The sequence below is a fragment of the Monodelphis domestica genome, chromosome 8, assembly GCF_027887165.1.
Source record: "Monodelphis domestica isolate mMonDom1 chromosome 8, mMonDom1.pri, whole genome shotgun sequence".
NCBI classification, from domain to species: Eukaryota; Metazoa; Chordata; class Mammalia; order Didelphimorphia; family Didelphidae; genus Monodelphis; species Monodelphis domestica.
The window spans coordinates 23189103-23215864 of record NC_077234.1 but is presented as its reverse complement, the minus strand read 5'-3'; positions in this window follow the sequence as shown (position 1 = coordinate 23215864).

Here is a 26762-nt window from a genome sequence, read left to right as displayed (position 1 = left end):
GAAAAGAGAACTTGGTTCTTTTTTTTCTTTTAGTTAATGGTGATCTTGGCTGTGTGTGAGGTCAGGAGATGGAGGTGATTGGAAAGAACTGTTAGAAGAACAGAATAAATTCAAAGGAAATATACTTTTATTCCGATCCACTGCAAATATCACAAAGCAGTCCATCTCTACAAATATAAAATGTGACCTTCTATAAAAGAACCAAGGTCAATAATGTCTGGTCATGCAAGTAAAAGTTCCCTCAGGCCTATTTAACCTTTGCAAGAACTTTTTCTAAGAGGAATTAAAGAAAAAATATTTGAATCACTGAAAATCTTACATTAAATTCTTAACCTTTGCCTATCTAAATCATATATAAATAAAATACCCAAGCATAATGCATTATATATATGTATATAATATATCACTATCTTAAGGAGGATGATACTATGTTTTATTATGAACTATATGTGCATATAATATTCATGGACATAAATAATTACATTTAGCTATAATTCTATCAATCTATCTATCTTGAAACATAATATATGGGTTTTTTCTGTCATGTGCTTGGACAAAACAAAGGGCACTTTAGACACTTGACTAGTTTTCTCATGAATAATGCATTTCCACTGGAACAGCTCTCTCAAGTCCCTGTAGGGTAGTAGCCATCAATTTTTTCCTGGTTGTTTTTTTTTTTTCCAGGGTCTTTGGTAGCTTGTTGGTACTCAGTAAGTAATAACCAGTCTGATTCTCTCCACATGCTTCATATGATTATTTCGCACAAAGCTTTTCTTATACCCAGATGGAACTCCACAAACATAAAGCAGATTTAAGGAAACTGAGTACAAGTGAGACATTGGTTTGTTGTTCATCCCCTTTTTATTGCTGCCTGACTCTTGGTGACCCGTATTTTGGGTTTTTATGGTTACTGGAAAGGTTTGCCATTGCCTCTTCAATCTCATTTCACAGATGAGGAAATGGGGGCAAACAGGGCTAAATGACTTGCCCAGGGTCTCAGAACTAGTCAATGTCTGAAGCTAGATTTGAACTTAAGAAAATAAGTCTTCCTGATGCCAGGTCTGGCACTCCATCCACCATGCCACCTAGCTGTATGAATGTATACACACACAAAGAAATATGTGCACATGTCTAACATTCATTAGAGATAGAACAGACATGAAGAACTGGTATGTATACCCCACCTGGGGATTAAAGTGAGTCTGATACCTATTTCTCAGCATTAGAGACAAGACTGTTTAAATGCCATACTTTCAGGTTAAAATGCTCTCAACTAGAGGAAGGATGATGTAGGGGAGAGAGAGCTCACATAAAAACCAGAATGTCCTCAGGCATTTCCTAGACCATTTGCTCATCACCTCTCAAGGAACCAGGTGAATAACTAAGACTCTAACCTGAAGAGAACATACTGATCCTCAGTAGTAGAGGGAGTTACCATACCTGGAAGTTTCCTAGGTTCCTAGGTTTTGTTCCTATAGTTATGCCTAGTATTATCCAAAAATGCATAGAATTACAACTTTTTAAATGTTCTTTATACTCTTCTCTGTATTATTTAGTAACCAGATGACTGAGAAGGAAGAGAGTTGAGTTAAAGTTCTTCTTCTGACCCATTCTCTGGGACCCTAGGCAACCATTTAACTTCTTTGAGCTCTGGTCTCCTCAACTATGGAAAAAGGGTGACAATCCCCTCAATTGTTAGTTACCTCTCATGAATTGCAAGTAGAATTGAACTTCTTAAGCTCTTGGAAAATCTCTGTTGAAGATGTCATTGGTAGAGTTCTGCATCAGCTCTGAATTTCCCGAGGAAACCTCTGACATCCCTTAGAAATCCAAAGTTCAGGACCATGCTAAAAGTTGAAAGGAAACTTATCCAAAATCATTCACCCTCCCTCCTCTGCTCCTTGTCTTCCACCTGAGGCTGGTTTCAAATGAGGACGATTTCTCAACTTGCCTGGTTTCACTGAAGAAAGAAACAGCTCCATCAGGGAACCCCATATCTTAATCAGCATCATAGTATTAAGGAATTCCAACTTGTCTGGAAATATGTACCATGGCTGTAGATAAATGTGAAAATGAAAAGGATCAGGATAAAAGCTAAAATCTGGCCACTTACAATACAAAAGTTGAAACCTTAACTCACCAATATCCACTGTTTTTTCCCCCATAAAACCCTAACCTACCACCTTAGACTCAATTCTGTGTATTAGTTCCAAGGCAGAAAACTGGCAAGGGCTAGGCAATGGCGGTTAAGGGACTTGCCCAGGTTCACACAGCTAAAAAGTGTCCTGAATCCAAGACCTCCCATCTCTAGCCTGACTTTCAACCCATTGAGCTATCCACCTGCCGCTTCCACTGTTTCCAATTTGATGTTCCCTGAAACATCCCAAAATTAACTGGAAAATATTCTCTACTGAAAGCAGATTTCAAATTTTAATCCCTTTGCTACTTAGCTGTTAGTTGTCTTATACAATGAACTCTCTCTCTCATTATTACAACTGGGTAGAGTGAATTGTCCAAGTGTATTGGACATAGAGTGGAGAGTAACTGCACTGAAATCCCTCTTCTATCCCTTACTTTATGACCAAGATCAATTGCATGCAGCATGATTAGATAGTTTAAAACATCCAAGGCCTCTTTTCCCCTTAAGTCACTTTGCCATCCTGGGCTTCAGTTTCCTCATCCCTTAAAAGAAGGCTTTGGACTCAGTGAACTTTGGTTTCTAAATTTAAAATTGTTGAACATGATTTATGTAAAAAAATTCTGTTTCAATAAAACCATTAAAAATGTCCACTTTTCTCTTTGTCCCATGAAGACCCACAGCCATATAAATTGGATAAATTAATGGAACTTTAGTTTGACTTGTTACATACAATGTTGGCCACCGTGAAAGAAAATGACATCTCTTGACAATTTTCCCATTGATAGAGAGTCCACACTTTTAATAGGTTTCAATGAAATGTGGTAAAAGGATAGAGTTTATAGCAATATGTTACTGCTCCAGGTGAGGGATGTAGCTCACAAAATCATGAGATTATTAACATATTTTATTGTGCCCTTTAATTTTTCAAATTGCTTTCACTTTTATAATCTCATTTCCCCCCTCACAAGAAGCCTTTGAGGCAGGGCAGACAAGTATTATAATTTGCATTTTAACAATCAAGGAAACTGAGGCATAATAAGATTAATGTCAAATCTAATAAATGCCAAAACCTATAGCATTACTTCAATATGATGACTTTTATTCACAGTCAAAGTCCTTCCTGCACAGCTTTCACCCCTATTAAGTCTTTAGGAAACAGGAATTCGGGAACATTTGGACATTTGTCAGTCTCTTTGATGCTGTTTGCTGAAATAAGGATTTATATCAAGTAACCGATAGAAATATTACTATAATGTCAATGTCACTTGATATTACATCAAGCAGATAATAAAAATATTAAGTAAAGAATAAAAGCATTTAGATGGCTCAGTGGATAAAGGGTTGCAACTGAAGTCAGGGAAACTCACAAGTTCCCCAAGTTCAAGTCGGGCCCCAGACACTAGGTATGTGAGCCCAGGCAAGTTGCTTAACTCTGTTTGCCTCAGTTTCCTTATATGTAAAATGTACTGGAGAAGGAAATAGCAAGCCACACCAGGATCTTTGACAAGAAAACCCCAAATGCAATTATGATGAGTCAATCACAAATGAAAAAAAAGCAGGATTCAACATAAAATGCTAATCTATTTCTATATTGCCTATATTTATGGGTAGAAGGTTGATCTTTTTCTTTCACTTCAAAATTGATTATATATACATATGCAAGTATACAACTTATCTTAAAATTAAAGACTTAAAATGTGATTTAAAACATGTAATTGCATGCTTCATTTTTGCATTAAAGCATTAATAATCATAAAAATCAGAGCTGTAATCCAATGATGTTATTTTTTAAATAAGGATGCTAAGGTCAAAAAGAGGTTTACTGACTGTCAGTCACACAGCTAGTTAGTGGTCAAGTTGGCACTAGTACACACAGTTCTAAGCTTGATTTTACATAGAAAATCATTCAAATAAACACACACAGATGCATGCACAGAGCAGATTTTTTTCCATCAATCAAGCAAACTGCTTAAATTTTTAACTGGCATTATTTATTTTAAAAGACCATCTGATGGAAAGAACACACATATGCCAAAATATTCAGAGCAACACATTTTGTGGTAGCAGAAGGAAATAGACACTTTTTAAACATATTTAGTTTATTAATTTTTTTTTTATTTTTAGCTCCAAATTACAAAATGTCTACCTTTCTTTACTCCATCACCTATTGAGAAAGCAAGATATATGATATTGATATTTATATACTTACAAAGTAAAGCAAAACATTTTCATAGTGGCCATGTCACACAAAAAATGAAAAAGAAAGTGAAAGAAAATGTAATTTAAGTTTGTACTCAGAATTCATCAGTTCATCTTTGGAAGAGTATAGGATTTTTCATCATGAATCCTTTGGAATTTTCATGGATCATTGCATTGCTCAGAGTAATTAAGTCTTTCACAATTGGTTATCTTTCAATATTGCTGTCTTTCACTTTGCATCAATTCATATAAATTTTCCCAGGTTTTTCTGAAGTCATCCCTTCAACATTTCTTACTACCCAATAGTATTCATCATAATCCTAAAGCATTTCCCAAACGATGAGTATCCCCTCGATTTCTAATGCTTTGCCACAACAAAAAGAGCTGCAATAAATGTTTTGGTACATATAGATTAATTTACTTTTTCTTTGATCTCTTTTGGAAAGAGGTCCAGTAGCAGGATCACTAGGTAAAAGGCTATGTACAATGTTATATATCTTTGTGTATAATTCTAAATTGTTCTCAGAATAGTTGAACCAGTTCCTAGCTCAAATCAACAGTATATTATTACAATTAATTCTCTATATCCCTCCATCATTTCTAATTTTCTTTTCTGTTATTTTAGCCAATCTGATTGGTGTGAAGGAATCTTCATTATGATATCACAGTTGTTTTCATTTTCATTTATTTTTGGTGATTTGAAGCATTTTTTTTCATATGGCTATTGTTAACATAGATTTCTTTTTCTTAAAACTGCCAGTTCATATCTATTAATTATTTATCAATTGGGAAAAAACTCATTGTTATAAGCTTGGCTCAGCTACATATAAAGATATACACATAGTTGTATAGATATAGATAAATTTTTTTCAGAGAAAACTACTAAAGGAAATATCTCATTTTCTCTATATTTCTTCTAACTTTGACTGCATTGGTTATGCTTCTGTATTTTTTTAATTTTAAGCAATCAAAATTATTCACTTTACCTTTCATGATCCTCTCTATCTTTTATTTGGTCATGCACTTTTCTTCATTCACAGATATGACAAATATTTTTCCATACTCATCTATTTTACATATGAAACCAACCTTTATGTCTAAATCATGTACCCACTTGAGTTTATCTTGGTATTTGGTATGAGATATTGTTCTATGCCTAGTTTCTACCAGACTGTTTCCCAGTTTTCCCAGTAAGTTTTTTTCTGAGTTATTATATATGTATATGTAATATGTGATAATAATAAAATACATATGCTTTGTTGTAATCATATAATAATTATAATAAATATGCTTATAGGAGAGAAAGATCCTCATATTAGGTATGTCCAAAATTCTATCTCATTCTTTTTTTTTCCTCTCCCTCCCACTCCTCCCACCTTCCCTGAAGAGGTAGGTAATATGATATAGGTTGAACATATATTATCATATAATGCATGTTTCCCTGTTCATCATGTTGTGAAACAAGACACATATTGATTACACCAGAGGAAAAATCCATGGAGTAAACAAAGTGAAAAATGGCATGCTTCAAACTGCACACAGACAGCATCTGTTCCTTCTATGGAGGTAAATATTCATTTTCATTACAAGTCTCTTAGAATTGTCCTGAATCTTTGCCTTTTTTGTAATAGTTAAATCATTCACAGTTGATCATCATACATTATTGTTGTTACTGTGTACAACATTGTGCTAATTCACTTTCATCATGTCATATTAGACATTTCAGTTTTTTTCTGTGTGATCATCTTATTTGTTTTTCTAAAGGAACAATAGTTTTCTATTACAATAATACACCACATATTTCCTTCTAATCATGGCTACATTTCCCATTAGTTTTTGTCAATAGTGACAAAATAAAAGATAGGATATCCAAGTATATCAAATACATTACTAATTTCATTTGCTTCTATATATTTGTACCTAATTAATTCTATTGATTAGACACTATTATATGCCAGATCATTTTCATTATTAGTGACATAGTATAAAAAACCAAGTATTGCTAGGCTAACTTTGTTCTCTCCTTTTTCATTAATTCTCTTGATATTATTGACTTATTGCTCCATGAGAATTAATTTTATAATTGTTTTGTTTTCTCTTAGCTCTATAAAATAATTATTTGGTAGTAGACTGATGAATCACTTACAAAATAAATTAACTTAGAGAGTATTGTCATATTTTTATTATATTGGTTTGGCTTAACCATGAGTAGTTAATATTTTCCAGTTGTTTAGAATTGTCTTAATTTGTCTGAAAATTTTCTTGTCATTGTGTTTACATAATTATTATATTTGCCTTGGCAGGTAGACTTCCAGGTATTCTATATTTTTTTGCAGCTACTTTAAAGGGAATTTTTCTTTTCATCTCTTCCTTTTGGGTTTTGACAATAATATATAGAAATGTTGATTGCTTATATGAGTTTATTTTATGACCTGAAATTTTGCCAAAGTTGCTATTTTAAATAATTTTTAGTCAATTCTCTAGGGTTCTTTAAGTATACCATCATATGATTTTCAGTGCTATTTTTGTTTCTTCATTTCCTTTTCTTATACCTCCATTTTTTCTTCTCATTGCCATTGCTAACATTTCTAGTACAATATTCAATCATAATGATGATAATGACAATAATTGCTACATAACATCATTGGGGAGTCATCAAATATATCCCTGTTGCAGATAATGTTTGCTCTTATATTTAGGTACATACTACTTATCAATATGAGAAAGTATCCATTGATTGATCTTCTTTCTATTTTTTTAAATAGGAAATTTTCTATATTTTGCCAAAGGCTTTACCACATCTATTAATATATTTTGATTTTTTATTGTTTTTTTTTAGTGATATTGTCAATTATGCTGGTACTTTTCTTATACTGAACCAACTCTAATTATTTGGCATGAATCTCACCTGGTTATAATGTATGATTTTTGTGATATATTGCTATAATCCTTTTGCAATTAAAAAAAATTCATTAATGTTGATCAGGGAAATATTTTCTGATTTTTTCTCTTCCTAATTTAGGTGTTAAGATTTCATTTGTTTCATAGAAAGAATTTGGTAAGGCAGGGTCAAGATGGAGGCATAGAGGCAGCAAAAATTCAGACCTTTGAAAATCCTTCCTTCCCAATTACAAACTAAATACTCCCAGGGGAATGATAAGTAAACCTAACAACAAGACAGAGCCAAGGATCCCTCTGGCTGTACTCAATTTAAAAGGTACCCCCCCAAAGGCTGGAATTCGAGAACACTTGGGTTTATGGGTAAGGGAGAAGAAAGGTCCCAGGACCACCCCCCCACCTAGAGCTCTAAGCCTCCAGAGGCAGCTATAACCTCTGGGCTGGTAAGGCACTAGTCTGCAGGGAGTGCCTTGAGGCCAGATCTGTGTCAGGCTCAGGGTGTCAAACACAGGCATTAGGGAAGGAATTGGAGAGGGAGAACAAACCAGACAGCTTGCTTGAAGCAGCAGAGACCCTCCATATTGCTCCCCCCCTTCCAGGAGGTTTTGGTCTCAGGGCACATCCAGGCCAACCCAGCAGGACTTAATCCTATCAACAGTCTTCAGAGGGCAAGGAAGCTCAAGCTCTAACACCCCACCCTCACAGACTGCTAGAATTTAATCCAATCAAAGTCTCCAGAACACAGGGAAGCAAAAGCTTCAATAACCCTCCCCCATAGACTTCACTGAGAGATTTGCTGACAAAACTCCAAGAGGAAAGACTGACAGAAAACCCCAAACCCATAGATCCCACACATAATGAGAGGAGAAAAAGTGCAGGCAACTACAGGGGGAAATGAAGGGGAAAATATGAGCAAACAACAGAAAAAGAAAAAAGAAATTATAATCAACAGCTTCTGTTCAGGCAATGAACTAACAGCAAATGGAACAGAGCAGGGGGAAACACCAAGCAATAAAACAGAAATCCCAGCGAATTGGACACAGGCTTTGGAAAAACACACACAAAAAAATTCAAAACTCAATTAAGACAGGCTGAAGACAATTAGGAAAAGAACTAAAAACTAAGATAAGTCATCTGGAAACAGAGGCACTTGAACTAAAATGAGTAAATAGTGTCTTGAAAGCCAAAATAAACAAGCTTGAAAATGAGGCAAAGGAGATGAAAGATGAGGTAAAGAGGATGAAAGATGACCTCCAAAGAAAATCAATCCAGAAGGAGAAGGATGACCAAAACGCCAGGGGTGAAATCTAGTCTTTAAGAACCAGAATAAAACAACTAGAATCAATTGACTTTGCAAGGCAACAGGACACTAAAAAACAAAATTTAATGAATGAAAAAATTGAGGAAAATATGAAGCATCTCATTCACAAAAAGAAGGTTTAGAAAATCATTCGAGGAGAGACAACTTAAGAATCATTGACTACCAGAAGACCATGACAAAAGGAAAAGTCTGGACATCATACTACAGGAAATTATCGAAGAAAACTGCCCTGATATTCTAGAACAAGAGGGAAAAGTGGAGATTGAAAGAATCCACAGATCACCTTCTGTACTTAACCCCCAATTAACAACTCCCAGGAATGTTATAGCGAAATTCAAGAACTATTAGACCAAGGAAAAATTTTACAAGCTGCTAAGAAGATGTCATTCAGATACCATGGAACAACAATGAGGATAACACAGGATCTGGCTGTATCTACACTGAAGGACCAAAAGGCATGGAATATGATATTCTGAAAAGCAAATGAACTAGGACTACAACCAAGAATCAACTACCCAGCACAACTGACTATATCCTGACAGGGGAAAATATGGTCATTCAAAAAAAAAGATAGAAGAATTCCAAGCATTTGTAAAGAAAAGACCAGACCTGTGTAAATTTTAAAATTATTCCACCCTAATCAGACCATTCTTTAGAAGATCTGATTTAGCTATTTCTTGATCAGTAACAATGGAGATACTTGGAATAACAGAATCAGGTCTTGGAAACTCTACATTTCTCCTCCCTTCTTAGTTTAACAAGATATTGAAGATCTGCATCAAACTCAAGATTTAATTATCTAAAGAAATGGCCTTCGACAGACATGTGCAGAAAAAATGACAGACCTCTGGACTGTCCTAAGTCAAGCTAAATCATCACTGGTACAGATAAGATGCAGGAAAGTGATGTAAAACTGTCTATATAAGGCACATCACTTCCTCTCTCCTCCTTTTTCCCTGGATAGGCAACTCTGGCTGAGAGTGTGCTAGGTGTTTCGACATCTTGGAGTGTTGGGGGTGAGTTCTTCCCTTAAGATGATTCAGGTTCGGGCATCTTAGGTGATCCTCTTTGGAGGTCAGGTTGATTCTTCCCTCCTTCACACTCAAAACCTTACTTTCTAGATCTCCTAATCTTCCCACCTAGTACTAGCCCCATCCTTCTTCCTTCTTCTTAAATCTCCTCCAATATATCAATTAAGTCACCATAAAATTTCCAGCTGAGTTTGGGTGTTTCATTATGATTTTATAAATAAAATCCTTGGCAAACAAATATAATTATTACATTTAGTCTCAACCATAATTTTAACCCTTACACCAGAACAGAAAATTTGATGCCCAAGCACAGAATTCAGGAAAATCATCAAAAGGTAATTAAAAAGGAGGGAAAAAGAAAAACAAAACAAAAAAAAACGTTTTTTTAAGAAACCCAATAAGTTAAAATGATATGTATCTCTATAAGAAAAGAGGTGATTGGTAACTCTTAAAAATTGTTATTACCACCTGGGCAACAAGAAGAAGTACACTTAGAGGGAACAGTGGCAAACTGTATAGTATGAAATGACAAGACATAAATATGTATATAGATATATGCATGCATAAATAAATATATGTGTGTGTATATATACAACTAGAGGTAAAAAAAAGAGGTTAATACTAAGATAAAGGTTAAAAGAAACTGAAAGGGGTAAATTTATAAATCACAAAGAAGCACATGGTGGGAGGGGGAGAACATCAATACACTGGAAGGGTAGAGGTTGGAGACAGGAAATACTCAACTCATTGATTGAAATTGAAATTGAGCCAAAGAGGGAAGAACAATCCAATATGTTGGGGCAGATAATTGATTTGAGCCCCATAGGGAAGTATAAGGGTAACAAACAGATTTGTGGGGAGGGAAGAAGTACAAGGGAGGGAGATAATGGGGGGTAGTTTAAAGAGACAGTAAGGAAAATAAGGGGGGTTAAGAAGGGAGGGGTAGAAAGGGAAGTAAAATAAGGGTGGGAAATAGGAGAACTGATTAAAAAACAAAACATTGGTGTGGAAGGAAATAGAGAAAGAAGAAAAGGCAGGACTAGGATTAGAAATCAAAATGCTGGGAAATACACAGCTTGTAATCACAACTCTGAATATAAATGGAATAAACTCACCCATAAAAAGCAAGTGAATAGCAGTATGGATTAGAATCCAAAACCCTACCATATGCTGTCTACAAGAAGCACACATGAGGAAGGTAGATATGCATAGGGTCAACATAAGAGGATGGAGCCATATCTATTGGGCATTAACTGATAAAAAGAAGGCAGAAGTCGCAGTCATGATATCTCACAAAGCCAAAGTAAAAATAGATCTGACCAAAAGGGATAGGGATGGTAATTACATCCTTATAAAAGGCAGTATAGGCAATAAGGAAATATCAGTATTCAACATGTATGTACCAAATGGCATAGCATCCAAATTTCTAAGGAGAAACTAGTGGAGCTCAAGGATGAAATACATAGAACTAAACTAGTGGGAGACCTGAACCTTGCTCTATCAGAACTAGATAAATCAAACCAAAACATAAATAAGAAAGAGGTAAGAGAAGTGAATGAAATCTTAGAAAAATTAGCGTTAGTAGATATGTGGACAAAAATAAATAGGGACAAAAAGGAATACACCTTCTTTTCAACAGCACATGGCACATTCATGAAAATTGACTAGTATTAGGACATAAAACCATTGCAAAGAAGTACAATAGAGAAGAAATAATAAATGCAACCTTCTCAGATCACAATGCAATGAAAATAATAAATAATAGTTAGTAAGGTTACATGGAGAGGTAAATCAAATATTAACAGGAAATTAAACAATACTATTCTCCAAAATCAATTTAAGAACAAATCATAGAAACAATTAATAATTTCATTGAAGAAAATTACAATGATGTGACATCTTTTCAAAACCTATGGAACGCAGCCAAAACAGTACTCAGGGGGAAATTTATATCTTTGAGTTCATATATTAACAAATTAGAGAGGGCAGAGGTCAATGAATTGGGCATGCAAATTAAAAAAGTAGAAAGTGAACAAATTAAAAATCCTCAGATAAAGACTAAATTAGAGATCATAAAACTCAAAGGAGAAATTAATAAAACTGAAAGTCAAAGAACTATTGATTTAATAAATAAGACTAGAAGCTGGTACTTTGATAAAACAAATAAAATAGACAAAGTACTGGTCAATTTAATTTAAAAAAGGAAAGAAGAAAACCAAATTGACAGTAACCAAAATGAAAAGGGAGATCTCATCTCTAATGAAGAGGAAATTAAGGCAATCATTAAAAGCTATTATTTCTAATTAAATGGCAACAATTATGGCAATCTAGATGATGTGGAGGAATATTTACAAAAATGTAAATTGCCTAAACTAACAGAGGAAGAACCAGATTACCTAAACAAAACTATGTCAGAAAAATAAATTGAACCAACCACCAAAGAACTCACTAAAAAAAAAAAATCCCCAGTTCAGATGAATTCACAAATGAATTCTATCAAACATTCAAAGAACAACTAAACCTAATAATATTCAAACTATTTGACAGAATAAGCAAAGAAGGAGTTCTAACAAGTTCCTTTCACAACACATATATGGTTCTGATTCCAAAGCCAGGCAGGTCAAAATCAGAGAAAGAAAAGTATAGACCAAACTCCTTAATGAATATAGATGAAAAAGTCTTAAATAGGATATTAGCAAAAAGACTCCAGCAATTCATCACGAGGGTTATTCACTATGACCAGGTAGGATTCATACCAGGAATGGAAGGATGGTTCAATATTAGAAGAACCATCCACATAATTGACCATATTAACAAGCAAACTAACAAAAATTACATTATTATCTCAAGGACACAGAAAAAGCCTTTGACAAAATTTAACACCCATTCCTATTGAAAACAAAAGAAAGCATAGGAATAGAAGGCCCTTTCCTAAAAATAATAAACAGTATATATCTAAAACTATCAGCAAACATCATCTGCAATGGGGATAAACTAGAAGCCTTCCCAATAAGGTCAGGAGTGAAACAAGGATGCCCATTATCACCTCTATTATTTAACATTATACTAGAAATACTAGCTGTAGCAATTAGAAAAGAAAAAGAAATTAAAGGTATTAAAAAAGGCAATGAGGAGTCCAAGCTACCACTCTTTTCAGATGATATGATGGTCTACTTAAAGAACCCTAGAGAATCAACCAAAAAGCTAGTTGAAATAATCAACAACTTTAGCAAAGTTGCATGATACAAAATAAATCCACCTAAGTCATCAGCATTTCTATATATCTCGAACACATCTCAGCAGCAAGAATTAGAAAGAGAAATCCCATTTAAAATCACCCTAGAGAATATAAAATACTTAGGAATCTATCTGCTGAGACAAACACAGGAACTGTATGGACACAACTACAAAACACTCCACACAATTAAAACTAGATCTACACAATTGGAAGAACATTGATTGCTCATGGGAAGGCTGAGCTAACATTATAAAAATGACAATCCTATCCAACTTAATTAACCTATTTAGGCCCATACCCATTGAACTACCAAAAAATATTTTTACTGAATTAGAAAAAAACATAACAAAGTTCATTTGGGGGATATCCAGGGAAATCATGAAAAAAAAATGAGAAGGCAAGAGGACTTGCATTTCCAGATCTCAAACTCTACTATAAAGCAGTGATCATCAAAACAATTTGGCAATCTCTAAGAGACAGAAAGGAGAATCAATGGAATAGACTTGGGGTGAATGACCTCAACAAGACAGTATATGTCAAACCCAAAGATCCCAGCTTTTGGGACCAAAATCCACTATTTGATAAAAACTGCTGGGAAAATTGGAAGACAGTATGGGAGAGATTGGGTTTGGCTCAACATTTCACACCCTACACCAAGATAAACTCTGAATTGGTGAATGACCTGAATATAAAGAAGGAAACTATAAGCAAATTAGGTGAACACAGAATAGTATACATGTTAGATCTTTGGGAAAGGAGATACTTTAAAACCAAGCAAGAGCTAGAAAAAATCACAAAATGTAAAAATCAATAATTTTGATTACATCAAATAAAAATGTTTTTGTACAAACAAAACTAATGCATCCAAAATTAGAAGGGAAGCAACAAATTGGGAAACAATCTTCATAACAAAAACATCTGAGAAAGGTCTAATTACCCAAATTTATAAATAACTAAACCAATTGTACAAAAAATCAAGCCATTCTCCAAATGATCAGTGGGCAAGGGACATGAATAGGCAATTTTAAGTTAAAGAAATCAAAACTATTAATAAGCACATGAAAAAATGTTCTAAATCTCTTATAATTAGAGAATGCTAATCAAAACAACTCTGAAGTATCACCACACACCTAGCAGATTGGCTAACATGACAGCAAAGGAAAGTAATGATGCTGGAGGGGGTGTGGCAAAGTGGAGACATTAATCCATTGCTGGTGGAGTTGTGAATTGATCCAACCATTCTGGAGGGTAGTTTGGAACTATGCCTAAAGGGCAATAAAAGACTGTCTGCCCTTTGATCCAGCCATAGCACTTCTGGGTTTGTACCCCAAAGAGATATTAAGGAAAAAGACATGTGCAATAGTATTCGTAGTTGTGTTCTTTGTGATGGCAAAAAATTGTAAAATGAGGGGCTGCCCTTCAATTGGGGAATGGCTGAACAAATTGTGGTATATGTTGGTGATGGAATACTATTGTGCTCAAAGGAATAATGAACTGGATGAATTTCATGGGGACTGGAACAACCTCCAGGAAGTGATGCAGAGAGAAAGGAGCAGAACCAGGAAAACATTGTACACAGAGACTGATACACTGTGGTGCAATAGAATGTAATGGACTTCTCCATTAGTGGCAATGCAGTGACCCTGAACATCCCAGAGGGATCTACGAGAAAGAACACTATCCACATTCAGAGGAAAAATTTTGGGAGTAGAAACACCAAAGAAAAACAACTGCTACAATACATGGGTCGAAGGGGATATGATTGGGGATATAGACTCTAAATGAACATCTTATTGCAAATACCAACATGGAAATGGGTTCTGATCAACATGGAATCATGTATATTGCCTTCTGAGACCAGAGAAATGAGATTTACATGAGTCCTTAGGGATTCTAAAAATTGACCCTTAATTTAAGATTACTTAGCATAATGCTTCACACATAGCAAACAAGAAATGTTTGTTGACTGACTACAGTCTAGATAATTGAGGTAAAGAGAGATTAAATGACTCCTGAAGTCATACATGTTGTAAGTAATTGAGTAATTGAGTCAGTAATTGATACAAGGTCCTTCAATTAAAGATTCAATGATTTTTCCATAACCTTATTGTCTCTATTCTCGTAAACAAATTCTATACATTCAGAAATACACATATAAAATATAAATATCTATTTAAAATACACAGATAGATTTCTAATTTATATAATTACTTAAATTATGGTCATCATTTATGAGCAAATGTTGAAATAATATTAATATTTCTGTTCATTAAAGATCAATGATTAGGCCAATATGTTATATTCCTTCTAATAGCACTAATAACAACTCCTTTATTATCTAAGATAGATGCCAAGAATCATTCAGGCTTAAAAAAGGCATTTAATCTCTTGGAGAGTTTCTTTAAATATAATTGGACTGAACCTCAGCCAATATGGTCAATCCTGTTATGGTGAATATATTTGGTAATTACAAAAAGCTATAATTAGAAAGAATACAAAAACCTTTCTCTAATTTTCCTCCATGCTGTCACTATTACTCTAGTAGTTCATGGATAGATATGAGGTAATTATCAGAAATTGATTTTAAATATACTTTATCAAGATAGTGTGGCCCCTAGAATGGGGAGTAGCCTTTTTAAAAAATGGAGATCCGGGCACTTTCTGTATTAGCAAACTCATCTGGCTTTTAAAATTTATTCCTGGACCTGACATTCCTGGTTTCATTCACTAAGATACAATTCCAGATTTCTTCTTTGTTTGGCATCCTTGAAGATGTCATTTAGCAATCCACATGAAAAAGTTTGAGAAGGCTCAAGAATGGGAATTATGGAACTCTGCAGGTGAGCCATCCACACTCACAGCTGCAATGTCTTTAGCTTTTACTTTGAATGCTTTCATTATCATAACTGCCTCCTTCTTAATCACTTCTATTAAAATATTTTCTCCCCTAAGAGAGCTATATTCTATTCAAGAGGTCAAATAGCCAGAAGGAGATACTTTTCAGTCCCAAGGACTGAAAAATTGAAATGACTCCTTTGCTGATTTCTTTTGGGTCATTTCCCCCATTCCCTTTTGTTTGAAAGAGTTTTCTTATTACTATCTTTCCTTTCTTAGAACTGAAGAAATGTTCCCTTAGTCTTTCTAAATTCCAAAGAGTATGGCTGGGGTTTGGAATTTACAAGTGTGACAAAGGAATCACTTTAAAAGACTGATATATATTAATTTAAGGTCGCCAAGGAATTCAGCTATGTAGTTCCTAAATGAAAACTCAAGTCAGCCGTCAGCCTTTTTTGGAGTTTAATTACAATAGGAGCAAGAAAGGAATTAGAGAGAGAGAGAGAAAAAAAAAGGGAGAGAAGGGAATAGGGCTTAAATACCCCTTCTGTTTAGGCTGGGCCAAAAGGCCCAAGCCCTTAGATAGCTGGGGCAAAGAAAAGAGATCAGTCCCTATCACTCACGTGACCAAAATGGAGAAACAGTCTCAGAGGCCCCCACCTTCAGCTTCCTTCCGCGCAAGCTTCTCCGAGTCCACCGCAATCACCCCGACCAAACTCCTCAACCACCTCAAGTCTCCAGACCCTACTATCTTTAAGGAAACCCTCCAAGTTCCTCCTCTCAGTTCTCCCATCTACCAATCACTGTTCATCAATTTCCCTGTGCCAATAGAGGCTCTAGCTTAACCCAGGACCGCCCAGAGGTTTCTGGCTTTTGCACATGTCTGTTGAAGGTCATATTTTCAAATGATTAAATCTTTGATCTAGGCTGCAGCCCTTACTCAATCCTGTTAGGACTGAATAGGGTGGAGATTTATTCCAAGTATCTCCATTGTATCAATTCTAAAATCAATCATGATTCAAAGAAATTCCTGTTCTATGCTTAAGCATAGGTCAAAGTCCTTTCCATTGTTCAGCAAAAGGTTTCTGTCCTAAAGTAATCTGAAGAAGGGAAGAGAAGGAACCTCCCATGCCAATGGGGTTCCCATTCCAATAGACTATCAGTAAGAAATTTTCCAAGTATGAAATATCCCAATGGTGAAATTTCCAACATTTATAAGTCTAAGGAATTTTGAGGTTTACACAAGAGGAAAGCATTCTAAAGTACCAGTGTACTACTTGCGTTAAGATTAAAGTTATCTGGAGACTATATATTAATTTAGATGTATTTATTAAATAACTTTAAAAAGCAGGTTGGATAAATAAAAGGGACCAGCCACATGTGGCTGGCTGTTCTCTTGGAAGCCTCATCCCCTGGGCAGCACTTGTCAGTTTTGGTCTTTCCTGAGCCAGCAGTGTGACCATACTACAAGTATGCCAGTGCTCCTTTTGACACCTCCTCTAGCCATGATCCTGAGATAAAGAGAGATATTTCCTTTCTGCAGTATGATTTTATGTTCCTTGTGGAGTCACTCTTTTGAGATTCTCTGATTTGATGAATTCTGACCTCAGTTTGGATCAGAGGCAGTCTTCCTGATTCTAGGGGCTACCATACAGTCCTTAGAACAGTTGCATAGCACCAGTACTGGTACTCAAAGAATTGTAGGGAGGACCTTACCCATTGGCTCAGAGAAGTATGATACAGAGATTCAGAAATAAGATCCTTTGCTTTGAAACCTAAAACTGTGGCGAGAGAGTAGTGTTAAATTTTCACACTTGTTCTCAAAAGTTTTATCTTTCAAAAGCAGTAGAGTCAATCACTAGAATGGGGGGGGCAGAGGGTATAAGAATCGATTGTCAGCCAATTAGAAGGATGACTTCAATATTTGGAAGAGGATAGGAACTTATTAACATTGGTCCTCCTTCCAGTAGGGCAAACACCATCCCATTGATGCCTTCTTATTTTGAGAATAGTAGAAGTAGGCAAGTAGATAATTTTTAGCACTACATTTTATTTTCTTTTTTTCCCAGTTAATCATAATTTATCAATTTTATTATATTTATAATTATGTAATTATAAAAACAGTTTCCAACATTCCATCCAACAAAGAATATTGAGTCTTGATCTCTCTCTCTCTCTCCCTCCTTCCCTTCCAGTCCCCCAATTCCCTTCATATTGTAAGCAATCTCATATAGATTTTACTTGTGCAATCATATAATTTTTTGTTTGTTTGTTTGTTTTTTACTTATTGCTGGTTTGACCTTGGGGAAGCCACAAATTCTCTGGCATTCAGTGATCCATGTTCCAATTGAAGCAACTATCCTCTCTTATAGTGCATACTGTGACTCATGTATGTTTTATATATTTTTCCCATGCCTAGTCTTAAACTTTTAACAGCTTTCTACAAAATTTCTAAAAAATATTTTAATATGTTCTTTTTATCAGTTAGGTAATTGACTGTTCATATTTTCCATTGATATATTTCTAGACTGACACATCACACAAGCATGACTTACAAGTTTTCTTGTTAATATATCAGAATCTGTTTATATCCACCAACTACCCATCCACTGTTCTTTGGTTTGCCCAAAAGTTATGTTATTTTGAAATTTGTGGTTCCTATACTGTGAATTGTACTTGTACATCATCAACAAGAAAATATTGGATTCAACAAAAATGAATCAATGAATGAATAAGTAGTTATTAGGCACCTAATATATTCCAAGCACTGTGACAAATATTGGATATCCAAAGAGGAAAACGAGACAGTCACAACTCTCAAAGAGCTCACATTCTAATAGAGTGAGCCAACACATAGAGGAAGCTTTAGCTCTAAGATGGATGGAAAGATTTGGCAATCATTAGGATCCAGCACCAACAAATTTGGTAAGCTATCTCATTTTGTGTCAGTTCCAATTATGGAATCATCCCTTAGAAACATGTAGCACAACCAAGAACTTTGGTGAAAAGAACTTTATTTTCTCTGTTTAAGTTACCAGTGCAACAAGGCTAACTAATGATAGGAAGCATTCTACATCTATTGACTCAATGGCTGCATTAGGTACCCCAAAACTGATATATGTGTTTGGAATATATGTAAATATACTCACATTCATATAATTATAAATTAACTCACTTAACTTTATAGAGGCAGATAGGTAGCTCATTGGATACAGTGTTAGAGTCAGGAAGGTCTGAATTCAAATTCTGTCTCAAACACTTACAAACTATATTTATCTTGAGCAAATTACTTTATCCTCCATATGCCTCAGCTTCCTCATGTATAAAATGAAGATAATAATAGTATCTATCTTCCAGGTTTTATGTGAGGATGAAATGAGATGACATGTATAAAATACTTTGGAAATCTTGAAGTGTTATATAAATATCTGTTAGCATCATCAAGATGATGATTTCAGAATGCATGAAATTATCTGAATAGTTTATATAATATCTATTAGGCTGTTGCTCTATGGATTATTAGACTGCTTTATAATGGGTATCATTAAATCTCATTTAGTATTCCCTGTAATAGTCTTGAATTGCATGAAGTACTAGATGGTTGCACTCCCCTCTCCAACAAATCAGAAAGCTCAACCATCTATAAGCATTTCCCTTTTCATTTAGATTCTGTGCAGGGCATTCCCTAGAACAGTAGAACATTATGCATCAGTATGCATCTTTCTGTTTCAAATTTTACTTATTATTACCAATCAGAGGATAATTAAATATAGTTATGTTTTATCATTCCACCTAGGAAAGGATTGTATAAAACGTTTATATATTCATGGGTGGTATATTAGAGGAGAAACCTTTTATAGCTTCATTTTGTTCTAAGAAGACTTTTTCTGGTCTATAATTCCAAATTGCATCTCTTCAAACTAGAAATTTTGAAATGACTCCATGAAAGCAAATTATTATTATCAATTATCATGGAATAAGGTTACTGAAAGATATAAAATTCAATATTCTGAAGTCAAAAGCTTGTTACATAACAAATAACAGGTTGATTGTGATAGAGACTCTGATTGAATTTTACACTTGATCATTGCTTGATGAAGTATCTTCTCTAATATTCCAATAGAACTATGATGCTCTTGATGTGGAAATTTCCTTGAATAATGCAAATCGCAAGCTATTCATGACCACCCAACCTAGACATTTCAAGTCATGCACTCTGATGAGTTCACAACATGGAATCCACTTAAAATTCTGAAAGCCATCCTCAAGTCTTATTCATATTTTATGTATATCAATAAAGCATGTATGCCAGCCATTGGACATCCCTCACACTTGTTAAATGCCTGACCTCTCTTTTAAAAGCTTATTCATTATTGAGTAATATCTGTTATACTTCTCTATAATTCTTTATAATATGTTATGTATATAATATGTAATATGCTCAGACTTTCTTTACCTTACTTCATTAGCCTTTTGGTCAGCCTCAATTTTAATTCTCTGGTTACTTTAATTTTCAGTCTCATACCCATCTAACATCTTCCCAAAATAATAATATTAAATTAATAAGACCATTTTCATGGAGATATATGAGTTTTTTCAAGCATCTTTTCAATCTCCTAAAGATATTACTGACCACTTTGCTCCTCCTCTTCTTGTTGAATTGTAAGCTTGGCTCACTGTCCATTGGCAATTTCTGCCCATGATAAGATAAGTGGCAAATTAATGCATTTGGATGACTCAATATGTTGTTTACATACATGTGTCATTTATATAGCTAAAATGCAATGCCAATATTCAAATAGCACAAACACTCTGCATGTCATGATATTGTTGTTGTTTGCCATTTGTTTGTGAAGAGGACCAATATCATCACAGGATGACATTTTGTGTTCTGCATCCATTGGATTTAAACAAAATCATCACCATCACTCTCTTCAAGAGCCATCAAAGTTCAGTGGTAAGACAAGTCAAGATGGTCTGAGAATCAGTGTTTAAAAATGGTGTCTTCAATGTCTGGCCAAGCTCTAAGCCTTCCATAGCATTTGCTTTAGCCACCTTTCTGGTCATTGGCACTAAAAGTTCTCATCCACTTATTCCATTGTAGAAAGTCTTCACACACTTAAAGCAGAGAGCCTCCTAACACACGAATGAGTTTATGGTCCTTTGATTCCCTTCAACCTGATTTGGTCCATATGCTGAGATAATTTACCAGGATGTGGCTACTATGTATGCTACATCTTCTTGGAGCCACAGATGACAGATGGACACCAAAGGTGGATGAGCAGCTCTGATAAAAGCTCAAATCCACACATCCCATTATTGTTCTTATACTGAACACTATTATTCTTTTAATCATCATTATTCCATGATATACAATTTCATTAACATCATATATTTGAAAAAGGTGAACATTTATATAGTAAAAAATTCTAGCCTTCCCTTCCCAGTGCTCAAGATCTCCTTAATAAGGCATTGAATAATCTCAATAATAAATGAAAAAATATAGTATTCACTGTATATAATGCCAAGCACCTTTAAAAGTTTCCAGATACTGACATATATAAATATGCATAGCATTTTAGATTTCTGTAAACTTGGGGCAACTTTGATGATCTGTATTTGCTTTAGAAATAACTGATCAAAGGCTATGAAATCAAAGGGCAAAACATATACTACATATAGGTCAACTAAAACCTAGTCCTGATTATAATCAACTCACTGGATCGAAGCCATTGGTGGTGATTTTGTGTGACATGCCTAGTCACTATTCCCTAAAGCAAAAGAAAGGGAGTTGGGGGAAACCTATCTGAATGTTATGCTCTTCAAATATAGAGGCTGTTAATCCTTTTAGCACTTCATTGGTGGGTGACAGTGAAATGATTTGTAAAAAAGAAATTAGCATATTGTGCCTGTTCACAGTTATAAGTGGAAAGTAACAAAAACATCAAAGGCATTAAAGAAGAAAAATTCTGCGAAATGATTATAGAGTGTTTCTGGACCTGACTTTTAAGCTTTCATTAAAATAAGTATAAAATTAAAACCAACTGGAATTTTTAAAAAATGACTATGAAATCACTGCCATTCTCTCTCAGGCTCTATCACAATCAAGCTATTATTTCATCTTTAACAAGCTTTTGTCCATGTTCAATGGCAATTAAACGTGTCCCCTATGACAATAATCATTTACATTGCCAAAATCTCTAGCTACCAGATCTTTTTTTGTACTTTATTTCTTTTGATCTTCATAACAGTCCTGCTATATAAACAGTGTAAGTTTTACTACCCCTATGTTAAAGATGATGAAACTGTGGCTTATAAGGATCGAGTACAATGCATTTTAATGAAAAAAGTCTTTGTTGTTTGAGTCAGAAAATGAGTTTTATTCCTTGCTTTACCAATTACTAGCCCTGTTGTCACAAGCAAATCATTTCACTTATAGAGAACTCAGATGATTTTAGGAAATATAATACTCAAGTACTCAAAAATAAAAATGCTACATATTGAGTGTGGAGTGAGTATGCTCTGGCTTCATTCTTCAATGGACAGGAATGCTACATCTACTCTCTAATTTCTAAGGTACCTTCAGGTGTTTTGAGGCATCTTTTTTTTTTTCTACTGAGATCAGCACAAGACCTCACTAGCTGTGCTCCCCATTGTAAAGTCAAGACACTAGTGCCCAGTTCCATTTAAGCACTTGAATGCCAATTAACTTATAGACAGAATTATTTCCTTCCAAGTTATATCAAGCATAAATATATAAATGTCTTCGCCAACACTTCAGTATTCATTTTTCCCTATGCCATCTCAGTCTGAGACAAGATTAGCCTTAAATTAGCTCAGTTCTTTTGGTTGGCTCATCCCCTCCATATTCAAAAATAACATCCTTGGTGGATGAGTCCTAATCTCACCAACTACTAGGATGGCATTAATGAGGTTACTTCTAAAGGTCAATCCTGGCTACTCATGGAGTCACTGCTGTGCTGACTTCAATCCTTGTCTCTGGATCTCCCAGATGCTGAGAGAGGCACATTCCCACATTCCTCGAGGGCCTCTCTAGTGTGTTGGCAGGAAACCTGAACTCTGGAATTCTAGAATGTCAAACCCCACCCCCCCACACACACACACTTTTTGAACTCAGAATGCCAAGGACACCACTCCTTTTGCTCATCCCTGTGAGTGGAGTCACAGAATTTCCCATAAGCACTGCGGCACAGAAGGCACAGCTATAGCTGATGGGGCTTCTTGAATACCTCCACAGCAAACCAAACAGCTACCAATTGCTGTCCATCAGAACTCGTTGAATAATGTCCCTTTATGTTCCAGATCCTTTTTGCATATTCTCCTATTCCATGTTATCATGTAGTCAGCCTCAAGTTCTATCAAAATCCTTTTCTCCTACTCATATCCAGTAAATTGCCAGGTCTTGCCCATTCTGCTTCCTAACCTCTCTCATGAACACCCCTTCCCATAACCTTCTTTCCTCCATCACTGCATTGACTTTGATGACCTCCTGCCTGATTATTGAAATAACATTCTGTTTGATCTACCTGACTATTATGAGTATGAATCCATATACATGTACATAAAAATGTACATTTATATATTCTATCTATTTCAGTATATATATGTATATATTTAAATGTTTATATATATATATATATATACATATATATATATATATATATATATACATGTATATTTAAAGGTTTGGCCACATAGCCTGGAAAACTTGAGTTCAAGTCCTGCTTCTGGTATATTCTTGGCAAATCAACCTCTCAATGTTCCAGACAACTCTGAAAGATGACAAATTTCAAAGGTGCTGACCTTCATTAGTTATGGGAAAGCAATCCTATAGACCAATGGGATCACAAGTTCAGTTCATATCTTGGCACAACAGCTACTAATCTGCATCAGCAGAGTAAGTTTAATTATTAGGAGTTCTCCATACCAATGAAATAGGTAGAAAAATAGTCAGAAAGATAGATTGAGAGATGATACAGACATAGATAGATGACAGAGGGACAGCCAGGTGGATTGAAAGACAGACTGATAGATACAGACAGATAGAGACAGATAGATAGATAGATAGATAGGCCAACTGATAGATAGAGATAGACAAAAAGATAGATACATGCATACATACATACATACATACATAGAAGGATGGATGGATGGATGGATAGATGGATAGATAGATGGATAGATGAATGGATAGATAGAAAGATAGATACATACATACATAGATGGATAGATGGATAGAGATATAGGTGGACAGATAGACAGGTAGAGATAAATAGATAGATAGATAGATACATAGATAGATAGATACATACATACATACATACATAGATGGTATCTATGTAGATAGGTAGATCTGTATTTGTGTGTATTACTTTCTATATATCTTCATTTCCTATAAAAATAATTGTACAGCTTTCTTCACAGGATGAGGGAAAGTGATTTCTAAATTACAAGATAATTTTATTATTATTATTATTATTATTATTATTATTATTATTATTATATCAAGGATTATTAACCTTTTTTGGTATGATGGACCCCTTTGTAAGTATGACTAAATCTCAAGAGCCCAGATCAGAAATATGAGACTCTAAAGGAAAACAATCAAAATTAAAAAGTGGCTGTGTCTATTTAACTATTTAACTTAACAACCTTGAATGGAAATGTGAGTTTATGGGGTCATAGACCTTAAGCTGGAAGGCACCTTACAGATGATCTAGTTCAATGCATTTGTTTATGAAGGATAAAACTGCGTCTTGGCAAGATTCAGTGACTTGTCCAAGAAATAACACCAAGTAAAATAACATCTAGGTTTTGACCCTGAGTCCTCTAACTCTGAAACAGATGTTCTTTTTCTGTCTTCTCTACACATTCTGGTTGAGTAAAGGTTTTCACATCCACATAGAGAGGGAATAAGTTTTCCATATGAACATGGTAAATATCACTGTATTATAATGCTAATATTAATATATGAAATATGTTTATCTAAGAATACCTCTACCAGCTGGAACTTATAAAAAAAATATCTATAGTTATACAATGGGTATTACATGAATTTTTACTAAAATATAAATATATATATATACACAATAAAATGTTTTAATGTATTCTAAGCAAATGCTGAATTCTTAATGTCTGCTGTAAAAATACTAAATCTTGAAAAGTTTTATTTTTTCATTTGTACTCAATTTGAATTCTCTGGAAGTTCATCATTTCTAGTTATCCAAAGAAATTTATATTAATGTGATAGCTAATGGTATTTTTTCAGTTTTATTTACCTATAATATGTTTTGAAGGTAACAGTCCACTGCATATTTTAGCTAAACAGAGCCATTTAAAAATCAAGTTGCTTAATTTTAATTTGCAACATACAATTAGATGTGGGTATATTACCTGAGGATAAACAACAAACAGAAATTAAATATTTCAGTGACTGGCTTTCCCTCAGCAACATAACATATTAAGTATAAATATGACTGGTGTTTAAACAATAAAAATCTTTGTATAAAATAAATGCATAGACATTTAGTGGGAATAATAGTGTCCTAAGGGAATTGACAGAGTACCCATTGCAATAGTTAAAGGAAATGCTGAGCTTTACTTTCATTAGAAGTTGATATTACCCTTGGTATTAATTAGATATATTGCCATCATTTTCATGGCCCCACCCAGATCCTAGAAATACCATTTAATTCTATAAAACATCATTATGCTGAAAAGATGATTAAGATTCATCTAGGGGCTTGGACTTTCTAGTTTAATAAATCATATCTAAGTAATCCTTAGGGGTTTAGATTACTTACCAAGAATTCATTTTTCTCATTAAAGGGAGAAGCTACTTGAAGGTGCTAAGAACTTCCTCAACTTCAGTAATTATGAGAGAAAAAATAATTTCAGTTAAATATAAGCTAGTATGTAATATAACTTAGTTTGTGGTTAAATCTTTTTACCGATGTTAGATATTCAATGGCTGCAGTTTCTTTTTTAATTTATTCAAGTAGCTCATGAAGGCATGAATAATGAGGACTCGACCTCCACAAAGCCAATGCAAAGATGCAATATAATCTCTTGGTTTCCCATTACATAGCTAGGACTTCCAAGGAATCAAAGAACTCAAACCAAAAGTAAAGGAGTCACCACTAACCTGAAATATGATGTGCTTATCTTCCTTCTCCAAGTCTGTCGCCATCTTGACTCATCCCCAATGTTTGTAACTATTTTTTTCCTAAGCAAAGATTCAACCATGTCACCCCTTTCTAAATAAATACTAGACAACACTTCTTACAGGCAGGAATGAATAAAAAAATCTTTTTGTCTGATATTTAAGGCTCTTCTCAACTTGGCTTCTTCCCAACATTTATAGTCTTAACATATTGAACTTCCCTCCACAAACTGGTTTGACTATATGAATACCGTGTCTCCTTTGGTATAACCTGATCACAGGAAACCTCTTCATCATCTAGATTGGCTTGGCTTTCTATACTCAACATCTTCTCAAACCCCTCAATCACCTCTTTCCTTGGACTGGATGGTTGAAGGGCAGAGCAATAAACTGCCCTCAAACATAAGAATTTATCTCACACTGGAAGACAAAATCCTATCATTTCAAGGGTCTATTTCTGCCTACCTTTCCAAGACATAGTTTTTGTTACTCCCTTCATTAACATTTTGTACTACAACTGGATGCCTATTAGATCTTAGCTTTATGTGATATTCAATCTCCCACCACCATGCCGTTGCTGAGGCTGTCCCCATGTCTATGTGAAGAGGCATGCAAAGACTTCTTGCCTCCAATAGAAGGGGCAAATGAAAACCATTTGTTTCATCAGCCATGAGGGCAGTGTTGGAAAGGGTGCTGTAGAATGCTTAAAGCTTAATTAGACACAAAAGAAAACAAGGTTTTCTACCATATTCTGAACCATCTTGACTTGTAACTGGATTTCAATGACTCTGGAAGAGTAAGTTCAACTTATTTTAAATGATACAACTATCTTATTCAAATCTGACTCATTCCAAGGGCTGAAAAAAATCAGCTGTGATGTAATTTTGATCCTCTGCATATGGACAACAACCTCATGT